Source organism: Triticum aestivum, chromosome 3D (genome assembly GCF_018294505.1).
Source record: "Triticum aestivum cultivar Chinese Spring chromosome 3D, IWGSC CS RefSeq v2.1, whole genome shotgun sequence".
Taxonomy (NCBI): domain Eukaryota; kingdom Viridiplantae; phylum Streptophyta; class Magnoliopsida; order Poales; family Poaceae; genus Triticum; species Triticum aestivum.
The window spans coordinates 487,201,659-487,222,546 of record NC_057802.1 but is presented as its reverse complement, the minus strand read 5'-3'; positions in this window follow the sequence as shown (position 1 = coordinate 487,222,546).

The window sequence follows — 20,888 nt, the reverse complement described above, 5'->3', positions numbered from 1 at the left end:
GATGATTGTACACACATCGGATGGTGTTGCGTGGAAAAAGTTTGATGAATTACATGGTGACAAAGCGGCAGATCCGAGGCATCCTCGAGTCGGCATCAGCACGGATGGGTTCAGTGTGTTTGGTATGACGGCAGCCCAATACAGTTGTTGGCCCGTATTTGTCTTTCCACTCAATCTCCCCCCCGGACAGATTATGCAAAGAAAGAACATTTTCCTGACGTTGATAATTCCAGGGCCCAACTATCCGGGGAAAAATATGAATGTGTACATGCAACCGCTTAAGGACGAATTGCAAGAAGCCTGGGATAATGGGTTCAAGACATACGATGCCTATAGCAAACGGAACTTCATAATGCGTGTCTGGTACATGTACTCGACGCATGACTTGCCGGCGTATGCGCTATTCGTTGGCTGGTGTGTGCATGGAAGGTTCCCGTGCCCCACATGCAAGGGAGCTCTTGAGTTTCGTTGGCTTCAGGCCGGTCGCAAGTTTTCTTGCTTCGACATGCATAGACAGTTCCTGAATCCTCGCCATAAGTTCAGGAAAGACAAGAAGAACTTCATCAGAGGTAGAGTTGTCAAAAACTCTGCACCACCTGCATTGACAGGCCAACAGACCCTGGATCAGTTAAACGCTCTCGAGCCAGATCCAGAGCGTCCAGGGTACTTCAAGGGGTATAATTCTAAGCACGCCTGGACTCACAAAACATGCTTATGGGATCTGCCTTACTTCAAAGACCTCCTTTGCCCACACAACATCGACGTGATGCACACTGAGAAGAATATCGCCGAGGCACTTTTTGGTACATTGTTCGGCATAGATGGGAAGTCAAAGGATAATACTAAGGCTAGAGTCGATCTGGAGGCGCTATGTGATAGGCCGTTACAAAACATGAAAGAACCGAAAGGAAAGCAGAACTGGACGAAGCCAAAGGCATGGTTCAATCTTGGAAGGCCAGCTATGAGGGAAATTATCTTGTGGGTGAAAATGCAGTTGATGTTCCCCGATGGGTATGCAGCGAATCTACAGAGGGGAGCCAGTCTTGATAAATTGAAGATATTTGGTCTCAAGAGTCATGATTGGCACATATGGATTGAGCGGGTAATGCCGGTGATGTTGCGTGGCTTCATCCCTGAGGATGAATGGCTAGTACTGGCAGAACTCAGCTATTTCTTCCGTGTTCTTTGTGCGAAAGAACTATCGCCTGGCGTGCTAGAAGAAATGGAAGAGTTGGCGCCGGAGTTGATCTGCAAGTTAGAGAAGATCTTTCCACCGGGCTTCTTTAATCCAATGCAACATTTGATTTTGCATCTCCCGACCGAGGCAAGATTGGGGGGGCCCGTGCAAAATCGTTGGTGCTACCCAACTGAGAGGATGCAGAAGACGCTTCGACAAAAATGTAAAAATAAACGTAGAATTGAAGCATCGATGGCTGAGGCATTCATCACTGAGGAGGCGGCAAACTTCGTGACAGCACACTACGAAGCCAAAAATCGTCATTTGCATAATCCGAAGCCTCGGTACAATGCTGACGACCCTAAAAAGGGTGGATCCAACCTCAGCCTATTCAAAGGGAATCTCGCACCAGCCAGTGTTTCAAATCCAGTATCTTTGGATAACGAACAATGGCGGACCATTTCGTTGTATATCTTCAACAACCTGATAGAAGTGCGGCCGTACATCGAGTAAGTTCTCGGTACATAGTTTCGCAACTTCTATTTCCTTTGAACTGCTCTTATTCCTGGATATTTCATACAGTCGATACGTCGCCTTATTCTCGTATGGAGCGGTGATCCAAAAGGATTCTGTCGAAGAGTATGAGCTTCTCGCAAAGCAAGGAGGCGGCTATCCCGGTTTCATCTCTTGGTTCAAACAAACGGTAATTTCTATTAGACTTGTAGGCTAATTTGTAGGCGGCTATCCCGGTTTCATTCGCTAATTTGTGCGTAATGCAACAATCCTTTCATATTAAACTTGTAGGCTAATTCAGAGTCTATGGACGCCGAATTGAGACAAGTCGCTAATGGTTTTGACTATAAGGTCCGTTCATTTGACAAATACGACATCAACGGGTATCGCTTTCGTACCTATGGCAAAGAGCTATCTATGGCCGACCGAAAGTCTACAAATTGTTGTGTATCTGCTATCGGCGAAGGAGGTACCGAGTATTATGGGAGAGTTGAAGCAATTTATGAACTTCTATTCTATGGTGAAAACCCACCGAATGTCGTAGTCTTCAAATGTTATTGGTTTCAGCCGAAGGAGACTAGAAGGACTCATGAACATATAGGGCTAGTTGAAATCAACCAAAGCACCCATTTAGATGTTCCTGATGTCTATATTACGGCTCAACAGGCGACCCAAGTATTCTATCTACCGTGGGCCTGCCAAACTAATCCAAATCTGAAAGGTTGGGATGTCGTTTATGAAGTGCCGCCACGTGCTAGACTATCTCCCCCAAAGGAAGAGGATTATGAACCTCACATTAACCCAGACACATATGAAGGAGAATTCTTCCAAGAGACACGTCTTTCCAAAAAGCGTTTCAAGAACCGCTATACTTCACCCCAAAACATTGAAGTAGACAGCGACAGTGAATCCGACATCACCCCAGAGGAGGAACAAGAAGAGCCGGAACAAGAAGAGGTTACTGCTGCGGATGACCTGTCATTGCTTGACCGATTACGTCAAGGTGGCCTTGCACATGTTGATGCCACTGAACCCTATGAGCCCGTCATTGATTATAGTGATGATGATGATTATGCATTTATTGATGATACTGATCGAGATTATTAGTAGTGTCAGGTATTAAATTTTGTAATGTTGTACTTGATGATGATACACTTAAGTGATACACATATTATTATTCATGTCGGTCTTTTTTTTATGTTGTACTAATTTCGTTTACTGTTTGTCATGGCAGGTGTTGAAAGATGGTGGGCGCTGGTCGGGAGCGCGCCAAGGCCCCTTCTTCGTCGGCGCGTGGTCTGAGGTCTTCGATTCCAGACGCACCTCTCCGCCGAGCGTTGCTGGACAGTATGTCCACACCGCCGGGCCCTTCTTCGTCGACCGCGGTGCCCAGCAGGGGACGAGGTAGGAAGAGAGGAGGTGGGGCACGTGGTCGCGGGAGAGGAGGTAGGGTGACTGCTACGGCGCCTTCCTCGCCGCCACCCCCAGCTGTTTCACCCGAGCACGTGACTGCTAGGGTGGACTCGTCCGAGGAGGAGGCTACACGGACTCCGGTCCACGAGCCTCCGGTCCACGGGTCTTGGGCCCACGAGCCTCGGGTCGACTGGCCTTCGGCCCACGAGAGTTCGGCCCACGAGACCCCGGAGGAGCACACGTCCGGATGGGGTACCTGGCCGGATCAGCCCGAGGAGCCGAGTGGCCATGCTGATGATGGCGGGGAGCCGACTGATCTTGAGGAGGAGGGTGGCACCGTCTACCAGCGTGGTGCTACACGGCTCCCGTCCGTGCCGGCGACCCGCGAGCAGAGGTGGTTGATCTTCCCTGATGGGGAGAGGTACGTAAGTGCATTTAATATTTTTGTACCTTCTGCATTCACGTTTCTTCAAATAACTAATGCGTTGGCCTTGTCATGCTGCAGGGGTTGGGACCACCATCATAGTGTCCGCCGGCCCAACTCCGTCCTTGGAGTTCTTTGCCGGCAAAACTTCCCGGGGTTTGTCACGTTGCCTGGTGAGGGTCGGCTTCCAGAGCTTGGGTTGAGCTGGGAGCACTACGTGGCTGCCCCGGCCCCGCCGGATGTCATTATCGACGGTGTCGTGTGCGACACGAGGGCAGACATGGTGATCAGGACGTTCTGGGTAATTTCTCCTTTACACATTTCAAAATCTTCAACTAGCTAGTTATTAATTGTACTAATCAATATTGTCTCATTTGATTGCAGACATTCTACAGGTGTGAGGAGGGATACGAGGAGGACGCGGCAAATGTTATCCAGAACGTCTGCAAGCGCCTACTCCAGAACTTACGGCACGAGGCTCGGGTGCAGGCTGTTCGAGACTACTACGCCTTGCGTGGTATCAAGAAGACCAAGCCGGCGTGCCGCGATAAGTTCCTGAGTAAGGAGCAGTACATGAAGGTAATTCTTAAGGCCTTCTACTTAAGTTCCTTCATTTAGTAATTCTTAGCCGTAGCGCTCAAGTTTCTATTTGCTAACTTAGGCGCCTCCGAGATGGTGTGCGGATCGGATGGATTGTTGGGAGGTGTTGGTCGATGAGTGGTGCTCAAAAGAATGGCTAGCCCTCCACAACGAGGCCAAGGACAAACGTGCCCAAATGGAAGGTGTGCCACACCATCAAGGCAGCTCCAACTTATATCAGTTCGGGCGCAACTGGGTATGTGGTTTGCTTCATGATTCATGCAATTCATTCATCATGCTAGCTTGAGCCCTTTAATTACTAATTTTCATTGTTTCTCTCTTTCAGGCACGCTACAATAAGGTGGATAAGGTGCCAGAGGTGTACGACCTGTATGCCATGGCCCACACTGGCTCTTTCAAGAAAGTCAAGGCTTTCTCTCAGTCTGACCTCGATGATGCAAACAACTTCACCAACATCTCCTCCCACAACAAGCTCGTGAGATATAGAGATGAGGGGAAGGCGAGGAAAGGGGAGGACTTTAACCCGAGCCAGGGTCCCATTGATCCAGAGCTGGTGATGATATCTGGTGGCGGGAGGTCCCATGGCTCCATAGCCATTGGAGATGGACTTATCCGTTGTCCTAGCACTCTCCCGGAGATCAAGGCGCGCCAGTCGAGCTCCGCTCCTGAGATAAGGCCTCGTGAACGGCCAGTGCAACTCGCCATCAAGGTTAGTGATACGTACTCAGTTATCTTTCTCCATTACATTGTGTGCGCTTCCATCAATGATTACAAATGGTCATGTGAGTGGTGTTGCAGGCTGCTATACAGACTGAGAGAGATAGAACGGAGAAACTTCTGGCGGAGGCGGCGGAGAGGCAGCGGGAGATGGAGGAGAGGACGAGAAAGATGATGGAGGAGGAGAGGGCACGGAATGACATGCAGGCAAGGGCCATGTACGAGCTCCTTGTGGTAAGTTTCTTCTGCAGATTACTTGCTAGTCTTAACATTTGAGTCTCATTACTAACTAGTATGACTCTGTTCTGAAAACCAAATGTGCAGTCTGTGTGCGAGAAGTCCGGTCAGCCCGCTCCGCCGATGCCAGTGATTGCTCCTGGGAGCACGGTGAGTTTAATTTGAATGGACATTACTTGCTAGTCTTAACATTTGAGTGTCGTAATGCTAACGAGACATTGGAAATGATCTTTGGTGCAGCTTAACTCCAGAAACGCATCGCACGATCCTTCTCCAGGTAGCGGCACTAGCCACCCCGCTCCTACACCTCCCTGATCACGGTAAGTTTCTCTAGTGTTTTGCTTAACAAATGCATAAAGACCTAGACTTAGCTTTATTTCCTCCAATATGCTTACCATAATGACCTAGAGTTAGCTTCTTTTCCTCCAAAATGACTTAATAAGCTTACTGACCTCATAAACCATCCATTTTACCTAAGTTAGCTCTAAAACGATATGTACTTAGCTAACTTATGTCAAAAATTGCATAATTAGCTCATAAACGACCCATTTCACCTAGGTTAACTCATAAACGACCCATTTCACCTAGGTTAGCTCATAAACGACCCATTTCACCTAGGTTAGCTCATAAACGATCCATTTCACCTAGGTTAGCTCATAAACGATCCATTTCACCTAACTTAGCTCATAAACGACCCATTTCACCTAGGTTAACTCATAAACGACCCATTTCACCTAGGTTAGCTCATAAACGACCCATTTCACCTAGGTTAGCTCATAAACGATCCATTTCACCTAGGTTAGCTCATAAACGATCCATTTCACCTAAGATAGCTCATAAACGATCCATTTCACCTAGGTTAGCTAATAAACGATCCATTTCACCTAAGTTAGCTCATAAACGATCCATTTCAACTAATTTAGCTCATAAATGATCCAGTTCACCTAAGTTAGCTAATAAATGGCATATACTTCTTCTTCTAGTCTTCTTCTTCTTCTATTCTTTTTCTTCTAGTCTAATTCTTCTTCTAGTCTTCTTTTTCTAACTTTCTTATTTGTCATTTTGCAGGTTTCGTTCACTTCACGGAAGCCAGCTTTCTATGATGGATTGCTTGTTTTTTCCTTTGATGCACTTCTTGTATTCTGCTCGCTTGCTATGATGAAACTAGATTGCTATGATGAAACTTTGCATATTGTAATATGTATGGATCGATGGAACTATGTGCAACCTACTATGTATGTATGGATATATATGTGCTGGATATTTATTATGTTGGATATATATGTGCTGGCTCCTGTGATATATTTGCTGTGATATATTTCCTGTGATAATTGTTGGATATAAGAAAAACAGAATAAAAAGAGGCAGTGCAGGCTCTTTGCCGTCCGCCGCGGACGGCAAAGACACCTTTGCCATAGGCGGCAGACGGCAAAGGGGGCACGTGGCGCCCACCTGTGCTTCCTGAGAGATGGACCATTTGGCAAATTTGCCTACCGTGGCGGACGGCAAAGCTAAGCTGACGGCAAAGACTTTGCCTTTGCCGTCAGCTGTGGCAGACGGCAAAAAATAGCGGGCGCTGACGCATTGCTGACGTCAACTGGCGGACGGCAAAGAGGCGCTCAAATTTGCCGTCCGCTGGCGGACGGCAAAGGCCGCCGTTAGCCGCCTAATGGACTAACGCTGGCGGACGTCCAGTATTTTTGCCGTCCTTCCTCTTTGCTGTCCGCCGCTGTAGGCAAAGGACTCTTTGCCGTCCGCCATAAAAAGCAGACGGCAAAGGACCTGTTTACCGTAGCCTACTTTGCCGGAGCCTTTTGCCGTCCGCGGCTGACGGCAAAGGCCTTTGCCGTCCGCCGTTCGAGCCTTTGCCGTCCGCCGTGGCAGACGGCAAAAAAGCTGTTTCCTGTAGTGTTACCAGTGAGTAGCTCATAGGATGTCTTATTTAGAAGCTTGTGAAGATAAACACGGTTGATGACGTGGCATGCAGTATCAATGGCTTCAGGCTAGAACTTTCTTGGAGTCTTGTACTCATCAAGCATCGTCCGTGCCATCTCAATGAGGGTTCTGTTCTTGCGCTCCACGATGCCATTCTGCTGAGGTGTGTATGGAGGTGAGAACTCATGTGTGATGCCCAATGTATCAAGATAAGTGTCGAGGCCGGTGTTCTTGAATTCCGTGTCGTTATCACTCCTGATGTGCTTGGTCTTGATGCCATAGTTCGCCATGGCACGATTGGCGAATCGTCTGAAGACATCCTGCACTTCATTCTTGTATAGGATTATGTGCACCCATGTATATCTTGAGTAATCATCAACAATAACGAAGCCATAGAGGCAAGCAGTGGTAGTAAGGGTAGAGTAGTGAGTAGGGCCAAATAAGTCCATGTGAAGCAGCTCGAAGGGACGTGATGTCATCATGATTGTATTCGAGGGATGCTTGGCCCTAGTCATCTTTCCAGCTTCGCAAGCACCACATAGATGATCCTTCTTGAACTTGACACCCTCAATGCCTACGACATGCTTCTTCTTCGTGAGAGTGTAGAAGTTCCTCATGCCGGCATGCCCTAGCCTCCGATGCGGCGTGAGCCGGTCAGCTGTTCGAAGGTTACAAATCTTTTGCGATTTTTTCCGCATTATGCGACGGATCGGCCTCAGTCCGATCAGGTGCTCACAGAACCCTAGTCCGGATTAAATGCTAAGTAGGGGATGCGCCTACATTTTTATTGTCAAACTTCTATGGCTAAGTGAGCGTGATAAAGCCACATAGTCCGATTGCCTGGTTCGTTGCGCTAAACACCTCCTTCAAGGACCAAATTTTTGGATCAAGAGTGTTTAGATTCCATCCCGAACACCCCCGTACTACCTACGTGGGGGATGAAGCCAACCACTGGCCAACTCTCAGATTTAATAAAAACGGCCGCACAGGAGGTAATTTAAAAAATAAATAATAATAAGCATCATATTACATAACGGCTTTGTTCCATCATCCAACACAAGCTAACATGAATGTATTCATTCGAAGATAACGTCTTTTGCACATTGTGCCGCCATGTCGGGGAAACGACACCTATGGGATCACTGGAATCCCTTCTACGGTTGGCGGGCGCGGGGTTGTGAGAAGAGCAGGTTTAGGAGCTAGCACAAAGATCGTTTACCCAGGTTCAGGCCGCGAGGATGCGTAATACCCTAGTCCTGCTTTGGTGTGTATTTAAGAGTGTTCTTGAGATCTCGAACTAGCTACGGTGGCTGCGTAGCTCCAAAGAGCCGAATCCTTCTCCAGTATGCCACGAGCCTCCTTTTATAGTTGAAAGGGGCTGCCACAATGGCACACAGGAGGTGGAAAGGTCTACAGTGCGCGAGCTTATTGCCGGCATTATGGGACAAAGCGCATTAAATGCGCTACTTATGTGTCCATTAGCTTTATCGGGGACGGGAACGAGACCCGTCCCGTCCGTCATCGCTCCGCCTCGCTTCGACACGCGCCTAGGCCAGCGATGCGTGCGGTGCCATGTAGGCAGGCAGGCAGCTGAGGTGGCGCGGTGGTAGGGTCTTGACGAAGACCTGCATGCCACCACGCAGGTGCTTGCTGGGTCGGTGTAGAGGCCGCCTGTCGCCATGCAGGTGCCTGCCCAGCTGGGTGAGCTAGCAGCTGCATGGGAACGGTGGTGGTATCTTGGCTGACGTGGGCCTGGCTGCGGCCCCGCTGGTGTCCTCGACAAGAGTCTTGCCGGGGCCCCGGCAAGGGTCTTGCCGTGGCGTCGTGGTCGTCCTCGGCAAGGACCTCGCCGGGGGTCTTGTGGATTTCCTCGGCTAGGATCCCGCCGAGGGTCGCGGTCTTCTGGTCCTCATCTGATCCCGTGTATTTATGATCTTGACAAAGATCTGCATGCCACCACGGAGGTGCCTCCCGAGCCTTGGTTCCAATGTAGTTGTTGACGGCGTTTGGAACCCTTGGGCTCAAGGGTGGCTCGCTCTGCTGGCGTTGGGCACGTTGCCGGGGCCGCGGAGGCCGCCCCGGCAAGGGTCTTGCCGGGGGGACTCCACCTCGCCTCTCTGCTCTTCAGTGCTTCTGGTCTTGGCATTGCCTCGTTTGCCTTGTGCTCTGGCTCCCCTCTTCTGCCCTGCTTGGTGTGGCCGTGGGCGCGGCTCCGAATGCCCGTGCACAAGTAAAGGGGTCAAAAGGAGAGCCCCTACTTTTGTACATCGACAGGAGCCCCCGGGCCTGGGCCTCACATAAGCGTGACGCGTTGTTGGGCCAGGCCCAGAACGGTGCGTGGGCAGCTGGGGCGGATTTTACCGCTGTACTTTTCGTCCGCTGCGCTTCTCCATGACCCGCGTTGAACGCGCGACATGGAGGGTCGTGCGTGACGTGGGGGTCATGCGTGGGGCGGTTCCCGCGCGCATGCGTCACATCGCGGTAAAGAGGTGGCTCGCACCTTCCCCATAAAAAGAGGGAGGCGCAGAGGCGCGACTCATTTACTGAGTGGACTCGGGTCGTGGTCTTCAAGGCATCCGCGCCCCACGATCACGGGGCGGGGAACGGTCGCCTCACCCGTCCCCTCGATTCTGCTTGCTCGCCACGTGTCCCCCATGCAGGTGGCAGGCGGTGGAGGCGGGAAACCGGGCCGTCGGTGATTGGGGCAGCGGGTCGGTCCTGATTCCCTGCGCCCCCGATGGCCGGATTGGTCGAGCGGGGCGACCGAGCCCCGACCCCGCCTCTTTATAAGAAGGGGGAGGGAGATGGCATCCCACATCCCTTTATCATCCGTCTTCATTCACTTTGGCTCCTTCCCTCCATCTGCCATGGCGAGAGGAGGCGCCGGCCCTTCGACGGTGGCGGCGAGAGTCGCTGCTCGACAGCGCGTCCCTCCTCCCCAAGAGCTCGCGGTGGCAGAGTCGGCCATGAGAGGAAGGGGGAGGGGGCGAGGCCGAGGTCGTCGTGGCGCTCGGGGAAGAGGGGGACGGGGCGGCGCACCGGCCTCGCCTGTGCCAGCGATGCCTCTTCCAATGGAGGGCCACGTTGGGGACCAGCCTCGCGAGTTCTTCATCAGGCTACACCGGCCACCGCGCCGTCGTCTTCGTCTCCCTACCCCGTTTGCTCGGGAGATGGAGCTCGATCCGCCCCAGACTCTCAGGCTGCACATGAGGGGTTGTGGGAACGGCGGCACGGGGGTCGACGTCGACTTCCCGCCCCCCATGTCATGTACCTCTTTCGCGGATGGAAGACATTTGCTCGTATCCACAGCCTAACGCCGGGGCTCGTTCTCTACTTCAAATAAATGGAGAATGGCCTGCTCTCCGTCAAGGTCTTTGGAGAGCTTGGAACTCGCCTAAAGTGTTGCGTGGAGAGCTCCTTCGACAATGAAGATTCCTCCTCAAGCGGGAGTGATGAGGAGGACAGCGGCAGATTGGCTCAAAATGCTTAGTGATATGCTCCAAAACCCTCCACTACTTTCTCACATCCACATATGTCCCAAACCAAAAAGTCCAACTCGGCCCCACCGATTCTTTCTATTCGGAGCCACCAAGTTCAGTTGACATAGCCACTGCCAGAAACCCTAGTCTTTTCGGTCTCACCGATAGGGATCTCGGTCTCACCGAGATGGGATTGTAATCTCTCTGTTTCCCTTCATAACATTTCGGTCAAACCGAGATGAGCGATCGGTCCCACCGAGATTGCAATGCAAACACTCTGTTTCCTTTTCGTAACGTTTCGGTCCAACCGAGATGAGCGAATTGGTCCCACCGAGTTTGCCTGACCAACTCTCTATTAGTCCATTACCAAAATCGGTCTCACCGAGTTTGTGTAATCGGTCTCACCGAGATTATGTTATGCCCTAACCCTAACGAAATCGGCCCCACCGAGTTGACGTGTCGGTCCCACCAAAATGCCTAACGGTCACATTATGAACCAAATCGGTCTGACCGAGTTCTTTGAATCGGTCCCACCGAGTTTGGTGATTTGTGTGTAACGGTTAGATTTTGTGTGGAGGCTATATATACCCCTCCACCCACTCTTCATTCGTGGAGAGAACCATCAGAACATGCCTACACTTCCAACACATATTTTCTGAGAGAGAACGACCTACACTTGTGTTGAGGTCAAGATATTCCATTCCAACCACATAAATCTTGATCTCTAGCCTTCCCCAAGTTGCTTTCCACTCAAATCTTCTTTCCACCAAATCCAAATCCTGTGAGAGAGAGTTGAGTGTTGGGGAGACTATCATTTGAAGCACAAGATCAAGGAGTTCATCATCAACACACCATTTGTTACTTCTTGGAGAGTGGTGTCTCCTAGATTGGCTAGGTGTCACTTGGGAGCCTCCGTCAAGATTGTGGAGTTGAACCAAGGAGTTTGTAAGGGCAAGGAGATCGCCTACTTCGTGAAGATCTACCCTAGTGAGGCAAGTCCTTCATGGGCGACGGCCATGGTGGGATAGACAAGGTTGCTTCTTCGTGGACCCTTCGTGGGTGGAGCCCTCCGTGGACTCGCGCAACCGTTACCCTTTGTGGGTTGAAGTCTCCATCAACGTGGATGTACGACAGCACCACCTATCGAAACCACGGATAAAAAATCTCTGTGTCAACATTGTGTTTGCTCCCTCAAACTCAACCCTTTACCTTCATATGCAATTGTTTTACATTCCGCTACTATACTCTTAGAATTGCATTGTAGGTTGATTGCTTGACTTGTGCTAAGTTGCTAAAATCTGCCAAGAACTAAAATTGGGAAAAGGCTAGATTTTTATTTGGTCAAGTAGTCTAATCACCCCCCTCTAGACATACTTTCGATCCTACAAGTGGTATCAGAGCTTTGGTCTCCATTTGCTTTGATTTCCATAGCTTTTGGTGGTCATAGCCTTGGTTTCACAACCTAGGAGAGTATGGCGTCTAGCGAGGGAAATTACCACCGTAGAGGTCCTTACTTTGATGGTACAAATTTTGCTAGTTGGAAGCATAAGATGAAAATGCATATTCTTGGACATAACCCCGCCGTTTTGGGCTATTGTGTGTATTGGCTTGCAAGGTGAATTCTTTGATGGGAGAGAACCAAACCGTGAAGCTACCGCGGAAGAGTTGAAGATGCTACAATACAATGCTCAAGCTTGTGATATTCTCTTCAATGGATTGTGCCCCGAAGAATTCAACAAAATCAGCCGTCTTGAGAATGCAAAGGAAATTTGGGATACTTTGATTGATATGCACTGTCCGGTGGGTCCCCGCTGTTAGGTGGAGGAATAATTATTTTACGCGTAATAAGGAGGCACTTCCTTGCTGCGGCCGTGGACCCAGCTGTCAGCCTCTCCACGTACAGTACTCTTTCGATGGAAGTCGTTCCTTGACCACGTTGACCATGCCGCACCGAGAGCACCAGGGCGGTGGACGACGGCGAGGCCTAGGAAGGGGACGACGCGGAGCCGGGGAAGACGCGGCAGTGGAAGCCCGCGCGGAGGGGAGTACGAGGGTTCACTGGTTCGGCTGCGGTGTGAGGCTGCCATCGCCGCAGGGCCTGGCCAGCGGTGGGAATAGTAGGGGGCGGTGAGGCCTCCGCGGCAGCACAGCCGGCCACGGGAGGTAGGAGCATGCGGCATGACCGGCGCTGCTTTGGGCGGCTGGAGCAAGAAGACCAGAGGTTGAAGAAGCACTACGGTCGTTTGATGGACATCGTACGGTCACTGGAGCTAGAATCGTTAATATTGACTAAGTGGACAAAGCACTCCGTCCCCGTCAACTTAGTAGGCCCACAAGTCAGCCGCCCACCAAGGTCGGTCCCAACTAGCAGGGGGAGTATTCATTTTTTTGTGCGTAATAAGGCGGCACTTCCGGTGGGTCCGAGCTGACAGTGGGGGGAACGTTTTTTCACGAAATACGGTGGCCCGTCCGGTGGGTCCTAGCAGTTAGGGGGGAAACGTTTTTTTCGCCAAATACGGTGGCCCGTCTGGTGGGTCCCTGCTGTCAGGTGGAGGAATAATTATTTTCCGCGTAATAAGGAGGCACTTCCTTGCTGCGGCCGTGGACCCAGCTGTCAGCCTCTCCACGTACAGTACTCTTCCGATGGAAGTCGTTCCTTGACCATGTTGACCACGCCGCGCCGAGAGCACCAGGGCGGTGGACGATGGTGAGGCCTAGGAAGGGGACGACGCGGAGCCGGGGAAGACGCGACAGTGGATGCCCACGCGTAGAGGAGTATGAGGGTTCACTGGTTCGCTGCGGTGTGAGGCTGCCGATGCCGCAGAATAACAGGGGGTGTGGGTGAGTAAAGGGATGGCCTGGCCAGCGGTGGTAGTAGTAGGGGGTGGTGAGGCCTCCGCCGCATGGCAGCCGGCCACGGGAGGCAGGAGCATGAGGCACGACCGGCGCTGGTTTGGGCGGCTGGAGCAAGAAGACGAGAGGTTGAAGAAGCACTACGTACGACCGTTGGATGGACATCGTACGGTCACTGGAGCTAGAATCGTGCATATTGACTAAGTTGACAAAGCCCTCCGTCCCCGTCAACTTAGTAGGCCCACAAGTCAGCCTGCCACTATACTGGGTCCCAGCTAGCAGGGGGAGTATTCATTTTTTTGTGCGTAATAAGGACGCACTTCCTTGCGTGCGAAGATATAGCTGGTGGGTCCGAGCTGTCAGCGGCGGTAACTTTTTTTCACGAAATACAGAGGCCCTTTCGATGGGTCCCAGATGTCAGGTGGAGGAATCTTATTTTGCGCATAATAAGGAGGCATTTCCTTGCGTGCGGCCGTGGACCCAGCTGTCAGCCTCTCCACGTACAGTCCACTTCAGATGCATGTCGGTCGTTGACCATGTTGACCAGGCCGCGCCGAGAGCACCAGGATGGTGGATGACGGCGAGGCCTAGGAAGGGAACGACACGGAGGCAGGGAAGACTCGGCAGTTGTTTCCCACGCGGAGGGGAGTACGACTGTACGAGGGTTTACTGGTTCGTCTGCCGTCGCCGGAGAATAACAACATGTGTGGGTGAGTAGAGGGATGGCTAGGCCAGCGATGGGAGTACGGTGGGGCGGTGAGGCCTGCGCGGCAGCACAGCTGGCCGCGGGGAGGAGGGAGCAGGCAGTCCCGCCGGCGCTTGTTTGAGCGGCTGGAGCAGGAAGAGCAGAGATTGAAGAAGCACGACGGCCGTTGGATGGACATCCAACAGTCACTGCTTGTGCGTCAACCTTTTTTTTAGGAAAGCCTCAAATCTGTGGAAAACAGCATACAACCCATCTGCCATTGTTTCTAATAATTTACAGCCCATTTGCTAATTCTTAAGTTTTTTTGGAGCCCATATTCTTTTTGTTAGCATTACAGCCCATATTGTTGCCACAGTTAAAAAATTATACAAATTTTTGCATATTTCGGTGCGGTCCGAACTGTTTTTAATCCTGAAATTTCGAGTCACATTCAAACTGATTTTAAAAATAAATGTATATCAATATAAAATCCAACAAATTGTCCATGCATAAAAATTAATGCAATTTAAAATCTCGAAATGAAAAAAAGATATTTGAAACTAATTGCCGGTTTGATGTGTTTTAAAAATGTACAACCCATTTCTCATTACTGATAGGCCATTTTCTCGTCCAGCCGAATGATGCTCTCCTCGTCTTGAAAGATTTGCAGCCCAACATGCCTGACAAAGCGACTTACTTGGCAAATCGCAAAAAAACTGGGCTAGCCATTTTTAGAAAGAAAAAAAACTACTGGGCTGGTCTGTGGTAAACATAAAAGAGAAGGCTGTCTAGACAGGCCAGAGTGCCCCGCACAGCCCAGTTGACACCCTGCTTCCGTCTCAAAAACAAATTAGATAAATGCCACTCCAGTTATGGCGATTCATAAAAATGCCACTGCAATTTCCAAACTTTGAAAAATGCCACTGCAATTTTTGCAAACTATGGAAAACGCCACTGCAATTTGCAAACTTTGAAAAACGCCACTCCAGACTTCGAAAAATGCCACTGGAAATGGCATTTTCAAAGTTTGGAAATTGCAGTGGCATTTTTCTCAGAAACACCAGATTTGGAGTGGCATTTATCAAATTAACCCAAAACAAAAATAACTGGGCGAGTTGCTAGGTCCCTGGTGTCAGCCGCTCGTTGTGCAATTCTCTCGTTTATTGACTACGTTGACAATGGCATGGGACCCAGATGTCAGAAATCCATTAGAAGGAGCCATTTTTTTATTGGCTTGAAATAAGGAGGCACTTGCTTGCGTACTGCCATGACCTTGGCGGGTTCCTGCTGTCATCCTCTCCACGTACAATCATCTCCTGATTGTGTACGCGTCAACTTGGTAGGCCCACAAGTCAGCCTCTAAACCCGTGGAGGACAAATACAACCCATTTAAAAAAATAACAACCCATTCCATACGTTCAAACGGAAAGTTCAACATTCAGAGCAAAGTAACAGGTCTGATCCACATATAGAGTACTGAACTTCCACGTTGACAACCATCATAGCCAAGTTAACTATCTACTCCCACTAATACTCTAGTAGCGAGCAAGTACTAACTTACTCTTAGCTAACTAGACGATGCCGACCGCCATTTGCGGTACACGCTAAACGCCGGCACCGGCGTCCTCCGCCTCGCCTCGGACTTGCCAGAGGTGCGATAGGGCGCGTTGCTCGCGCGCGTTGGCCCTTGCCATGCCAGCGTGGTCCACCGAAGCTTCGGCTTCTAAGCGAGAAACCCACATGACGAGCTGGTAGTAAAAATCGGTGTCGCGAACGCGTGCGTGCCCGACAGCCTCCAGGGCTATTTGCCGGGCGCCGGCCTCCATGTAGTCGGCCCAGTTGCGGGCGCTCTGCTCGCGACTCAGAGCTTCGGTGCGCTGCTGCTCCATGTCCCGCTGGCGGCGCAGATCGGCGATACGATTGTCCTCCACCAAGCGGTGGCGCTCCAACAACTCCTGCTCCTCCGCCAGGCGGTCGCGCTCCAACAAGTCCTCGATCTCCGCATTGCCATCTAAAGACCGATAGAATGCCTCCTCCCTCCGTCTGCCTTCCGGTGAAAAACCGAACACTAGTTCCGGTGGTGACCGCCTCCGGCCTCGCCTATCGCGGATGGGCGGGGGCATGGAGGACGTGGCGAGAGCGAGGATAAGTGGCGAGCGACGTCGGGCCGGTGGGGGCTTATGAGGATAGGGCGAGTTGGGTCACGGTGCCACCATAGAAGGCTAGGAAACAATACATATAGGCGGAAGGTAGCGCGACGGTCATCGGAATTCAATGCATAATTAAGCAGGCATGGCTTAGCGCGCCAGCTTGCCGTGGAAAACTAGAGAAACTGAAATTCTGACTGTGCCGTCCCGTCCCGTCCGTGCTGGGTCGCACGCCAGCATGACGGTTAAACGAGTGCACTCGAATCATCTCCCTCCTTGTCAATACTGATTCCACGGATTTAAAAGGCCCGCAACAATTAAAGCGCATCTTTTTCATACTTTTTTATACTACTAGTACTAGAGGTGGAGTAGTGGTAGAGTAGTTTATATTTTCTTTGCAAATAGTACCAGTTAGTCGTGCTTCAAAACTGAACGACACGCCATTAAAAAAATAAAGTCGAGAAATAATGCGGCACTTCGGGCCAACGCAGCGAGTCCTTATGTACAATTTCTGAAAGGACGTGTAGGCCGGGGCGCCTCTTCGTGTACCGTGGCAAACTGGCAACCGTCCACCGACTCTTCGCCTTTCCCTCTCGATTTGGAACTGCTGTCGCACGCTCTTCCTCCCTCCTCCATTTGCCTTCACCCTTCCTTCTGCCATTGTTCGATCGTCTTCTCCATGGAGGGAACAAGCCGGAAACGACCCCGTTATTCTTCCCTGATCTGAAAGATGACGTGGTGGAGGAACTCATTGATCGGTGCGAAGTCATCACCTCGGCTAGCATGGCAGGTTCGTTCAAGCCCATTCTCGACTCAACTAATAACATCATTACAAGGAACCCAAGGGTCCAGGAGCGGTTTGATCTCCCTTATCTTCTTCACTATAAGCCTGTTTGCATGGGCGCGGACGACGGAGGCCTCGCCTTGTGCAAGTTGATGCCGCTTGATAATGATACGTGTGATGTCAAGATGCTATCGCTTAAGGGTAAGGCCTGGGCTGGCGCAAATGGAGATTGGGTTGTTTATATTGGGTACAATTGCGAGTGGGAACTTGTGAATGTGTACACTCGTCAGCGGATTCCACTTCCAAAAATCTCAGAGTGCCCCGAGGTTGAGCACACAGATGATCTACGTACGTTCAAATATGATCATGGTGACTGTCGTCTACTGAAGATAGCAATTTGTCGAGTTCCCAACCTCTCTTGGAATTACAAGAACTATGAAGTTGTTGCAATCTTCGACAAGCTTGTTGCCATCCTTACTCATTCCACGGTTCGTCATCCATGGATCTTGCTCAAAAATCAGTTTCTGCACACGGATGAGTATTGTGATGCAATTGAATACGAGGATCTTGTGTTTGCTGCCACCACTCGTGGCACTGTTTTTGCATGGGATCCTCGTAGTTTCGGTACGTTTGTCTTCCACCATAATTATAATTGTTTCATCCACATGCATGCGGGATTGCAAGTTTCCCTTTACTAATTAACCTTCTTCTTGTGTTTCCAAGGTCCTATGAACATTCCACCACCTTTAATTGAAAATTTTTATAAGCAAGGGGGAGATGACGATGGTGATGATCACAAGCATGAGGAGGAGCAGAACTTATATACTCAGTGGCGCCTGGCAACTAATTCCGATGGATCACCTCTTCTTGTCTGTATACAGTGCACTCAGATTGTTAGTACTGAGGAAGCAGGTGTTGTCTCCCATGGTCGCCCTCTCCGGACCTATTCCAACACCCGTTGCATGGTATTCAGGATGGATACTAGTGTGCTAGCACCAACACCTTCTCCCTGGTTCAGTATTGATAGTCTTGGAGAAAACTCGCTCTTCCTTGGACCAAACTATCCAATGATGGTGAAAGGCGATCCAGCTGCTGTTGACACAACGTTACTACCATTTATGAGAAGCAACTATATCTATACCTTGGACATTTCAGTGGTTCCCTACCCTGGTCCTGATATATGCCGCTTCAGCCTGGATGATCAGTCCTGCGTTGCTCTCGATATTGACAATAGCTGGCCCTTCCCAGAGCACCTATGGTTCAAAGCAAGCATTTCCAACGCCGAGGATTGGTTGAGCTGAAGTTCATTTCATTGCTTGTTATTTGTTGTGTGATGAAAACTTTAGTATTTGCTAGAATGTTTTGTTGGAAATAATCTATAATCCAACATGTATCCTCATTGTCGTTGTGTGTTGATGACTTGTTGTATGTAATGAATGGTACATTTTCAAATGCATGTCATAGACTCAATTTATGAATGGTTTTCGAGTCACTTCTTAGAGTGTGAGTACCGTAGTAGTATAGCCAGCATCCGGTTAGTATATGAAGTTGCCACATCACATAGAGCCAACCTAATATTGGAGTATGCTAGCCCTCCACCGGCGCACCGCTTCAAATGGCGGAGGAAGTGAGAGGTCGCGTCACCTTGTGTCCAGATCTGAGATGCCACGTGTACCAGATGAATGACTCCAAGTTCGACCACCGTGATGCTAGGTGCGAGCCAAGGAACACTGTTGGAGAGACCCCCTCATAATTTTCCTATATTGGTCGTTTGATTCATAGGATAGAATGCTATAGGATTTTTTCCCTATGTAATCATGTTTTAATTGGCAATCTAGCATCCACTCCAACTTTTGTTTCACTTTGTTCCTACGAAGAGAGTACTTGCTCTAAATGATGTGCCGCTGCAAGAGCCGCCTATATTTATTAACCATGCTCTAAAAAGGTGGACCAGCTTTGGCTATAGTAGTACTGTACTAGGTTAGTAGGTGACCTTGCGCTTGGCTCTTCTCCTCTTCCGGAAGTCGAACAATATATGATGGTACTACAGTAGTACTTCTGGCAATCTGACACCAAATGAACTGCTGCACGTCCACCGCTTGTAAGCAAAAGTTTCTCCTCGTGTTGGGAGCCACCGCGCACGCGTTGGTGAGGGAGAAGGCGTAGTAAGCAAGCTTCTCGTTGTTCTGCGAGTTGACATGACACATCAAAGTTATTTATTAGTACTCTCTTCAAAAAGGGCCGACCATGTCCATGGCTACCATCCCGTGCTCTGTCATTGAGTACGTGCACTATTCACGTGCCATCGAGGAGAAAAAATATTGCGTAGTACTAGGTGCCATCGAAGTGCACGACTCACTTACGCACTGCATATCTCCATTTTCTTGCATGACACGCCACCTTGATGCTTGATGTCCCGCGTGTCATGGAGGCATATAGTATGATTTTGTAAAATGGAGGCATATAGATGTCCCGCGTGTCGGCAACAGGATGAACAAAGATCATGTCTTAAACGAAAGAGTGGAAGAACATAGATTCCCGACGGCCGAGAAGGAGCTACAAACCTCGGGGTGGAGCGTCTGCACTCATAATATTTTATATTATTCAGCGATATAAAATCAACCAAATCTCTCCACGTTCCTATACCATTCTATAGTATGAGAATAACTTTGAACGTAAGCCATTGATTCACTCTATCCAATGGTCATAGTTGGAAAATCCAAACAAAACCAAGCACTGGATCAACTCTTTTTTCGAGATCAACTCCTTTAGCATTTAGATTGTTGCCGCCTGCCCACCTAGCCCACCTATATATCCGCTCACGTGTGATGATCACAGGAGCTATCCACTCAGATTGTATGTTAAAAAATAAAGGTCGATAACTAATGCGGCACCTCGGGCCAACACGGCCAGATCGCATTTTGCACGAGAAATTACACACCATGTTTCGTTGACATGTGGTCCCGGTCCAACATGTCAGTGAGAAGACGGCGAGTCCTTCTATACAATTTTCGAAAGGACGTGTAGGCCGGGGCGCCTCTTCGTGTACCGTGGCAAACTGGCAACCGTCCACCGACTCTTCGCCTTTCCCTCTCGATTTGGAACTGCTGTTGCACGCTCTTCCTCCCTCCTCCATTTGCCTTCACCCTTTCTTCTGCCATTGTTCGATCGTCTTCTCCATGGAGGGAACAAGCCGGAAACGACCCCGTTATTCTTGCCCCGATCTGAAAGATGATGTGGTGGGGGAACTCATTGATCTGTGCGACGTCATCACCTCGGCTAGCATGGCAGGTTCGTTCAAGAACATTCTCGACTCAACTAATAACATCATTACAAGGAACCCAAGGGTCCAGGAGCGGTTTGATCTCCCCTATCTTCTTTGCCGTGACCCTGCTGACTGGCGCGGGGACTAGAGAAGCCTCGCCTTGTGCAAGTTGATGCCGCATGATAATGATACGTATGATGTGAAGATGCCATCGCTTGAGGGCAAGGCTTGGGCAGGCGCAAATGGAGATTGGGTTGTTTATATTGGGTACAATTGCGAGTGGGAACTTGTGAATGTGTGCACTTGTCAGCGGATTCCACTTCCAAAAATCTCCGAGTGCCCTGAGGTTGAGCACACAGATGATCTACGTACGTTCAAATATGATCATGGTGACTGTCGTCTACGGAAGATAGCAATTTCTCGAGTTCCCAACCGCTCTTGGAATTACAAGAACTATCAAGTTGTTGCTATCTTCGACAAGCTTGTTGCCATCGTTCGTGGTTCGACTGGATGGATATTGCTCAAAAATCAGTTTCTATACACGGATGTGTACTGTGATGCAATTGAATACGAGGGTCTTGTGTTTGCTGCCACCACTCGTGGCACTGTTTTTGCATGGGATCCTCATAGTTTCGGTACGTTTGTCTTCCACCGTAATT